This window comes from Penaeus vannamei, chromosome 13, assembly GCF_042767895.1.
Source record: "Penaeus vannamei isolate JL-2024 chromosome 13, ASM4276789v1, whole genome shotgun sequence".
Lineage (NCBI taxonomy): Eukaryota > Metazoa > Arthropoda > Malacostraca > Decapoda > Penaeidae > Penaeus > Penaeus vannamei.
This window is the reverse complement of record NC_091561.1, coordinates 7,945,932-7,955,931: the sequence shown is the minus strand read 5'-3', so window position 1 is coordinate 7,955,931 and position 10,000 is coordinate 7,945,932.

Sequence of the window (10,000 nt, the reverse complement as noted above, 5' to 3'; positions counted from 1 at the left end):
ATTAAAAAAAATAATAATAATAATAAAAAATATAGATAGATAGATAGATAGATAGATAGATAGATAGATAGATAGATAGATAGATAGATAGATAGATAGATAGATAGATAGATAGATAGATAGATAGATAGATAGATAGATAGATAGATAGATAGATAGATAGATAGATAGATAGATAGAAGCCGATTTTTTACCTAAATAACAAGTATTATTTTTCAATTTTAATCACGTAAAAAAATCTAACGTAAATTCTTATTACAAAATGAATATCCCAGCAGATTCATTAACAATATTAATGATACTGATAACAGCAATCTTAAAAAACAGCAAAAATATAATAAAAATAACAATTTCTACGACAGATTCCTCATAATATTGAAAAATAAGTCATAAGATGACTATGAATAACTTTGTATGAATAATTCCACATACATAAGATTGACAAATAAACGAATAAACGAGAAACAAAAATACTTTACTTTCATATTGATGCTAAACGTTTGCTGTTTTGCTGAATAGTATTGTCATTTGAAACAGCTTAGGACGAATGAAAATTATGATGCTGATTATCGTTACTGCAATGATAGTTACAATAATGATGATGAAGAGGAGGAGAATAAGAAGAATCAATCTTATGATACTACTAATAATGATAACAATGATGGTGATTGTGATGATGATGATGATAGAAACGATGATAATAATAGTAATAATAATAATGATAATGAGGATTACTGATGATAATAGTAGATGTTGTAATAATGATAACAATGATGGTGATTGTGATGATGATAGAAACGATGATAATAGTAGCAATAATAATAATGATGATGATGATTAATGATAATAATAGAAGCTGAGATAATAGCAATAATAATGATAACAGAGATAATAGTAATAATAATAATAACAGAGATAATAGCAATAATAATGATAAAACATAAATGATAATGATAATAATAATAATATTAATGATAACAATAACAAAATTATAACGAGAACAATGATAATGAGAATAAAGATAATAATAATAATGATGATCATAATAATAATAACAATAATGCCAATAATAACTTAATACTGCAAATAATTATTTTTATTACTATCACTATCATTACAAAACCGAAAATAACAAACATTATAATAATAATAACCGCATCAACAACACCTACGGGTATTAAACAACCGAAGTGAAAATGCAAGTCATCGTGATTCAGAGGTGATTCTGCCAGTTCCCGATTTGTCAGACATGCGGCTATGATTTCGTCTTTGCCTTCGTCAAATCTGTGTATGAGGAGAAGGTAATCTCATTAAGAAAAAAAAAACAGTATTGCAGATATATGATAATGGTATTTGCCTTCGTTGAAACTGTGTATAACAGGTTATCTCATCAAGAAAAACAGTATTGGAGATATATGCGGGTATGATTTTGTCTTCCTGTACATTTGCCTTCGTTAAAAGTGTGTATGAGTAAAAGGCAATCTCTTTAAAAAATAATAATAAAAAAAATAAATAAAAATTACAAAAAAAAAAAAAAAAAAAAAATATATATATATATATATATATATATAGATAGATAGATAGATAGATAGATAGATAGATAGATATAGATATAGATATAGATATAGATATAGATATAGATATAGATAGATAGATAGATAGAGGCCGATTTTTTCCTAAATAACATGTATTATTTTTCAATCTTAATCACGTAAACAGGCAAAGGTTACATTTAGCATCTCTTATTCACAGATACCATATTGAAGTCGTTCAAACCTTCACTTTCAAATCCCTTTTCTTTGGCATACATCTACGTCTTTCCAGAGGACGATTTTTTCCTATTTTTACTGAGTTGCGAATCTAGGGTGTCTTCGATTCATTAGAGCCATTATTTTGTCATGGCGGCACATCTCGTGTTTTGAGGTATTTCTCGTCTATGAAGAGATATTCAGAAAAAGAAAATGAAGAGAGATGATATATTACATAGTCATAATTCCGAGAAGCTACTGATTGTTTCACTTATTTGAACAGCTTGTGCTCCCCCCCCCCCCCTTGCTCCCTTGTAGATCCAACGCTTCCCCCCAAAAGATTATGCACTTACATAACAATCATTAGTAATAAGATGAAACATGCATCACAGAAAATAACTACCTCATAACTTCGAGGAATTATTATATATTCGATATAAATCACGTTATATCGGTATTAACTGATTACGAACAGTTCATACTGCTGAGCATCCGTGGCCCTTTCCCCTTGCTGGGTGAAAAAGTGTGTATGAGTAAAAGGTAATCTCATTAAAAAAGAAATAATAATAATAATAAAAAAATATAGATAGATAGATAGATAGATAGATAGATAAATAGATAGATAGATAGATAGATAGATAGATAGATAGATAGATAGATAGATAGATAGATAGATAGATAGATAGATATAGATAGATAGATAGAGGCCGATTTTTTTCCTAAATAACATGTATTATTTTTCTATTTTAATCACGTAAAAAAATCTAACGTAAATTCTTATTACAAAATGAATATCCCAGCAGATTCATTAACAATATTAATGATACTGATAACAGCAATCTTTATAAAAAACAACAACAGCAAAAATATAATAAAAATAACAATTTCTACGACAGATTCCTCATAATATTGAAAAATAAGTCATAAGATGACTATGAATAACTTTGTATGAATAATTCCACATACATAAGATTGACAAATAAACGAATAAACGAGAAAAAAAAAATTACTTTCATATTGATGCTAAACGTTTGCTGTTTTGCTAAATAGTATTGTCATTTGAAACAGCTTAGGACGAATGAAAATTATGATGCTGATTATCGTTACTGCAATGACAGTTACAATAATGATGATGAAGAGGAGGAGAATAAGAAGAATCAATCTTATGATACTACTAATAATGATAACAATGGTGGTGATTGTGATGATGATGATGATAGAAACGATGATAATAATAGCAATAATAATAATGATGATGATGATTAATGATAATAATAGTAGAAGCTGAGATAATAGCAATAATAATGATAAAACATAAATGATAATGATAAGAAGGATAATATTAATGATAACAATAACGAAATTATAACGAGAACAATGATAATGATAATAAAGATAATAATAACAATGATCATCATAATAACAATAACAATAATAATGCTAATAATAACTTCAATACTGCAAATAATTATTTTTATTACTATCACTATCATTACAAAAACGAAAATAACAAACATTATAATAATAATAACCGCATCAACAACACCTACGGGTATTAAACAACCGAAGTGAAAATGCAAGTCATCGTGATTCAGAGGTGATTCTGCCAGTTCCCGATTTGTCAGACATGCGGCTATGATTTCGTCTTTGCCTTCGTCAAATCTGTGTATGAGGAGAAGGTAATCTCATTAAGAAAAAAATAAGTATTGTAGATATATGATAATGATATTTGCCTTCGTTAAAACTGTGTATAACAGGTAATCTCATCAAGAAAAAAAAACAGTATTGTAGATATATGCGGGTATGATTTTGTCTTCCTGTACATTTGCCTTCGTTAAAAGTGTGTATGAGTAAAATGCAATCTCATTAAAAAATAATAATAATAATAAATATATATATAGAGATATATATAGATATAGATATAGATAGATAGATAGATAGATAGAGGCCGATTTTTTCCTAAATAACATGTATTATTTTTCAATTTTAATCACGTAATGTCAACAGGCAAAGGTTACATTTAGCATCCCTTATTCACAGCTTCCATATTGAAGTCGTTCAAACCTTCACTTTCAAATCCCTTTTCTTTGGCATACATCTACGTCTTTCCAGAGGACGATTTTTTCCTATTTTTACTGAGTTGCGAATCTAGGGTGTCTTCGATTCATTAGAGCCATTATTTTGTCATAGATAGATAGATAGATAGATAGATAGATAGATAGATAGATAGATAGATAGATAGATAGATAGATAGATAGATAGATAGATAGATAGAGATAGATAGAGGCCGATTTTTTTCCCTAAATAACATGTATTATTTTTCTATTTTAATCACGTAAAAAAATCTAACGTAAATTCTTATTACAAAATGAATATCTCAGCAGATTCATTAACAATATTAATGATACTGATAACAGCAATCTTAAAAAAAACAGCAAAAATATAATAAAAATAACAATTTCTACGACAGATTCCTCATAATATTGAAAAATAAGTCATAAGATGACTATGAATAACTTTGTATGAATAATTCCACATACATAAGATTGACAAATAAACGAATAAACGAGAAACAAAAATACTTTACTTTCATATTGATGCTAAACGTTTGCTGTTTTGCTGAATAGTATTGTCATTTGAAACAGCTTAGGACGAATGAAAATTATGATGCTGATTATCGTTACTGCAATGATAGTTACAATAATGATGATGAAGAGGAGGAGAATAAGAAGAATCAATCTTATGATACTACTAATAATGATAACAATGATGGTGATTGTGATGATGATGATGATAGAAACGATGATAATAATAGCAATAATAATAATGATGATGATGATTAATGATAATAATAGTAGAAGCTGAGATAATAGCAATAATAATGATAACAGAGATAATAGCAATAATAATAATAACAGAGATAATAGCAATAATAATGATAACAGAGATAATAGCAATAATAATAATAACAGAGATAATAGCAATAATAATGATAAAACATAAATGATAATGATAAGAACGATAATATTAACGATAACAATAACAACAATAACAAAATTATAACGAGAACAATGATAATGATAATAAAGATAATAATAACAATGATGATCATAATAATAAGAACAAAAAGGCCAATAATAACTTCAATACTGCAAATAATTATTTTTATTATTATCATTATCATTACAAAAACGAAAATAACAAACATTATAATAATAATAACCGCATCAACAACACCTACGGGTATTAAACAACCGAAGTGAAAATGCAAGTCATCGTGATTCAGAGGTGATTCTGCCAGTTCCCGATTTGTCAGACATGCGGCTATGATTTCGTCTTTGCCTTCGTCAAATCTGTGTATGAGGAGAAGGTAATCTCATTAAGAAAAAAATAAGTATTGTAGATATATGATAATGATTTTTGCCTTCGTTAAAACTGTGTAGAACAGGTAATCTCATCAAGAATAAAAAACAGTATTGGAGATATATGCGGGTATGATTTTGTCTTCCTGTACATTTGCCTTCGTTAAAAGTGTGTATGAGTAAAAGGCAATCTCTTTAAAAAATAATAATAATAAAAAAAAAAAGAAAAAAAAAATATATATATATATATATATATAGATATAGATATAGATAGATAGATAGATAGATAGAGGCAGATTTTTTCCTAAATAACATGTATTATTTTTCAATTTTAATCACGTAAACAGGCAAAGGTTACAGTTAGCATCTCTTATTCACAGATACCATATTTAAGTTGTTCAGACCTTCACTTTCAAATCCCTTTTCTTTGGCATACATCTATGTCTTTCCAGAGGCCGATTTTTTCCTATTTTTACTGAGTTGCGAATCTAGGGTGTCTTCGATTCATTAGAGCCATTATTTTGTCATGGCGGCACATCTCGTGTTTTGAGGTATTTCTCGTCTATGAAGAGATATTCAGAAAAAAAAATGAAGAGAGATTTTGACAGAAATAGGGAAAGGTGTAAATCTTTGATCATTATGAAGCAACGATGATATATTACATAGTCATAATTCCGAGAAGCTACTGATTGTTTCACTTATTTGAACAGCTTGTGCTCCCCCCCCCCCTTGCTCCCTTGTAGATCCAACGCTTCCCCCCCAAAAGATTATGCACTTACATAACAATCATTAGTAATAAGATGAAACATGCATCACAGAAAATAACTACCTCATAACTTCGAGGAATTATTATATATTCGATATAAATCACGTTATATCGGTATTAACTGATTACGAACAGTTCATACTGCTGAGCATCCGTGGCCCTTTCCCCTTGCTGGATGAAAAAGTGTGTATGAGTAAAAGGTAATCTCATTAAAAATAATAATAATAATAATAATAATTAAAAAAAAATATATATAGATATAGATAGATAGATAGATAGATAGATAGATAGATAGATAGATAGATAGATAGATAGATAGATAGATAGATAGATAGATAGATAGATAGATAGATAGATAGATAGATAGATAGATAGATAGATAGATAGATAGATAGATAGATAGATAGATATAGATAGATAGAGGCCGATTTTTTTCCTAAATAACATGTATTATTTTTCAATTTTAATCACGTAAAAAAATCTAACGTAAATTCTTATTACAAAATGAATATCCCAGCAGATTCATTAACAATATTAATGATACTGATAACAGCAATCTTAAAAAAAAAACAGCAAAAATATAATAAAAATAACAATTTCTACGACAGATTCCTCATAATATTGAAAAATAAGTCATAAGATGACTATGAATAACTTTGTATGAATAATTCCACATACATAAGATTGACAAATAAACGAGAAACAAAAATACTTTACTTTCATATTGATGCTAAACGTTTGCTGTTTTGCTGAATAGTATTGTCATTTGAAACAGCTTAGGACGAATGAAAATTATGATGCTGATTATCGTTACTGCAATGATAGTTACAATAATGATGATGAAGAGGAGGAGAATAAGAAGAATCAATCTTATGATACTACTAATAATGATAACAATGATGGTGATTGTGATGATGATGATGATAGAAACGATGATAATAATAGCAATAATAATAATGATGATGATGATTAATGATAATAATAGTAGAAGCTGAGATAATAGCAATAATAATGATAACAGAGATAATAGCAATACTAATAATAACAGAGATAATAGCAATAATAATGATAAAACATAAATGATAATGATAATAATGATAATATTAATGATGATACCAATAACAACAATAACAAAATAATAACGAGAACAATGATAATGATAATAAAGATAATAATAACAATGATCATCCTAATAATAACAATAATACTAATAATAACTTCAATACTGCAAATGATTATTTTTATTACTATCATTATCATTACAAAAACGAAAATAACAAACATTACAATAATAATAACCGCATCAACAACACCTACGGGTATTAAACAACCGAAGTGAAAATGCAAGTCATCGTGATTCAGAGGTGATTCTGCCAGTTCCCGATTTGTCAGACATGCGGCTATGATTTCGTCTTTGCCTTCGTCAAATCTGTGTATGAGGAGAAGGTAATCTCATCAAGAAAAAAAAACAGTATTGTAGATATATGATAATGGTATTTGCCTTCGTTAAAACTGTGTATAACAGGTAATCTCATCAAGAAAAAAAAAAGTATTGTAGATATATGCGGGTATGATTTTGTCTTTCTGTACATTTGCCTTCGTTAAAAGTGTGTATGAGTAAAATGCAATCTCATTAAAAATAATAATAAAAAAAATTATATATAGATATAGATAGATAGATAGAGGCCGATTTTTTCCTAAATAGCATGTATTATTTTTCAATTTTAATCACGTAATGTCAACAGGCAAAGGTTACATTTAGCATGCTTTATTCACAACTTCCATATTGAAGTTGTTCAGACCTTCACTTTCAAATCCCTTTTCTTTGGCATACATCTACGTCTTTCCAGAGGACGATTTTTTCCTATTTTTACTGAGTTGCGAATCTAGGGTGTCTTCGATTCATTAGAGCCATTATTTTGTCATGGCGGCACATCTCGTGTTTTGAGGTATTTCTCGTCTATGAATAGATGTTCAAAAAAAAAAAAAAAATGAAGAGAGATTTTGACAGAAATAGGGAAAGGTGTAAATCTTTGATCATTATGAAGCAACGATGATATATTACATAGTCATAATTCCGAGAAGCTACTGATTGTTTCACTTATTTGAACAGCTTGTGCTCCCCCCCCCCTTGCTCCCTTGTAGATCCAACGCTTCCCCCCCAAAAGATTATGCACTTACATAACAATCATTAGTAATAAGATGAAACATGCATCACAGAAAATAACTACCTCATAACTTCGAGGAATTATTATATATTCGATGTAAATCACGTTATATCGGTATTAACTGATTACGAACAGTTCATACTGCTGAGCATCCGTGGCCCTTTCCCCTTGCTGGATGAAAAAGTGTGTATGAGTAAAAGGTAATCTCATTAAAAATAATAATAATAATAATAATAAAAAATAGATAGATAGATAGATAGATAGGTAGATAGATAGATAGATAGATAGATAGATAGATAGATAGATAGATAGATAGATAGATAGATAGATAGATAGATAGATAGATAGATAGATAGATATAGATAGATAGATAGATAGAGGCCGATTTTTTCCTAAATAACATGTATTATTTTTCTATTTTAATCACGTAAAAAAATCTAACGTAAATTCTTATTAATAAATGAATATCCCAGCAGATTCATTAACAATATTAATGATACTGATAACAGCAATCTTACAAAAAAACAGCAAAGATATAATAAAAACAATTTCTACGACAGATTTGTCAGACATGCGGCTATGATTTCGTCTTTGCCTTCGTCAAATCTGTGAATGAGGAGAAGGTAATCTCATTAAGAAAAAAAAACAGTATGGTAGATATATGATAATGGTATTTGCCTTCGTTAAAACTGTGTATAACAGGTAATCTCATCAAGAAAAAAAAAAAACGGTATTGTAGATATATGCGGGTATGATTTTGTCTTCCTGTACATTTGCCTTCGTTAAAAGTGTGTATGAGTAAAAGGTAATCTCATTAAAAAATAATAATAAAAAAATTATATATAGATATAGATATAGATAGATAGATAGATAGAGGCCGATTTTTTCCTAAATAGCATGTATTATTTTTCAATTTTAATCACGTAATTTCAACAGGCAAAGGTTGCATTTAGTATGCTTTATTCACAGCTTCCATATTGAAGTCGTTCAAACCTTTACTTTCAAATCCCTTTTCTTTGGCATACATCTACATCTTTCCAGAGGACGATTTTTTCCTATATAACGAATGTATTATTTTTCAATCTTAATCACGTAATGTTACGTAAGGTTACATTTAGCATCCCTTATTCACAGATACCATATTTATGTTGTTCAGACCTTCACTTTCACATCCCTTGTCTTTGGGTTCTAATGCGAAAATATTAATTGTACTGTTGTTTATATCATTATCTTTAATCTGAATTCGTAATTTGATTTCGTTAACAAAGAGAAAATATATCAATAGGTAATTTGAATCTGTGTAAAGCAAAATTATGACGGGAAACATTTTTTGTGGTATATACTTGTCAGGAATTAAAACGTATTTTTATAGTCATTGTCTTGAAATTGTTTTAGTTTCCCCTACATCCTTGTTTTCGCTTTAGTAGAATTCAAGTTGATAATAATAACCCACACGACCTGAACCCTAGAACCCAAACCTTGGGGATTTTAGTAGTGAAACGGACACAGTCGGTCAAAGTTCATGTATCCCCAGTCTTCCTTGAGCTTATTGGTAAACATTGTTCATCACATATGAGTGAACGATAAGAAAATGTACTTACTTTGTTTTTTAAAGCGATCCAGTCTTAAAATAAATGTCATAAGTCGACATAGAGCTCGAAAATGTTTATTGGCAGGATAATGCGCATGGAAAAAAGGCAACTAGAAGGAAAATAGAGGTAAGCCGTCCTAGTTGGCATCACTTCGTCTGAGCTGCGAAGGGGCGCTGGCATTGGGAAAGGCGTCTGCTTGTATGCTGACCCCACAAAAAGTGAGAGCAACGGAGCACGCTCACTTTCATTCATGAGTCCTGTCCCTTTGTCTCCTTCGTGGCTCCGTTTCTACTTTATTTCTTTTTTTTTCTTCTTTTCATACATTGAATTGCTATGTTATTAGGAATGGATAAGTTCAAATTCA